Source organism: Pteropus vampyrus, unplaced genomic scaffold (genome assembly GCF_000151845.1).
Source record: "Pteropus vampyrus isolate Shadow unplaced genomic scaffold, Pvam_2.0 Scaffold121, whole genome shotgun sequence".
In the NCBI taxonomy this organism is placed as follows: Eukaryota; Metazoa; Chordata; class Mammalia; order Chiroptera; family Pteropodidae; genus Pteropus; species Pteropus vampyrus.
Window position 1 is genome coordinate 2226017 of NW_011888902.1, and position 648 is coordinate 2226664.

The following is a 648-nucleotide window of genomic DNA, read 5'->3' on the forward strand; positions in this document are numbered from 1 at the left end:
AGTGTGTTGTATATATAAGCTATTGACACTATTTCTTCCTTCTGTGGAACCACATTTCACCCACTTGGTGCCAGGGATGGGTATGTGAACCAGATGGCTGGGTTTCTCAATTACAGTGGACTGTAAATCACCAATTTTCATCCCATTTTTGTGGGGGATAGGTGTTGGGTTTTGAGACAGCTCGATTCAAGTATTTTGGTAGTTGGAATTAAAAGGACACTGACTGACACATCAATGTCAGGATTTAGGATATTTTTGAGTGACGCATTTTTGGGTACGCTGTATTACCATGTCCTCTCTCCTGTGCTCAGAATATTCTTTTGCTATTACTTTTGAATAATAACGCTATGTTGATACCGCACCCAGCAGTTACCTGATGGTAGGCAGCTGTGATGTTTTCCACCATTTCTTGTTGGTGTCTTCGATATGATTCCACTCAATTCAATTTAGTTCAGTTTAATTAGTCTGGACCAGGTACTCCATGAGGTTCGTTTCTAGAAGCAAAAGCAGTAAGTCATTCACACACCGCTTTGCAGTGCAAGTTCTTCCACTTGCCGGGTAGGGAAAGTACGAGCTACCATTTTAGAATTGATAAAAATCAATGACTTGCATCCGTTTTGACCTTTGATGCATCTCCGAGGCCTTCAG

General features: G+C 41.4%; 1 long non-coding RNA gene across 1 annotated transcript in view; it reads right to left on the minus strand.

Moving 5' to 3' along the window:
* Window positions 1-518, minus strand: part of LOC111743766 — a 23379-nt gene extending 22861 nt beyond the window's left edge. The window contains exon 1 of the long non-coding RNA XR_002781866.1: window positions 374-518. This is a non-coding gene — a long non-coding RNA (uncharacterized LOC111743766). The remainder of the gene's footprint in view (window positions 1-373) is intronic.
* Window positions 519-648: the final 130 nt, after the last annotated feature.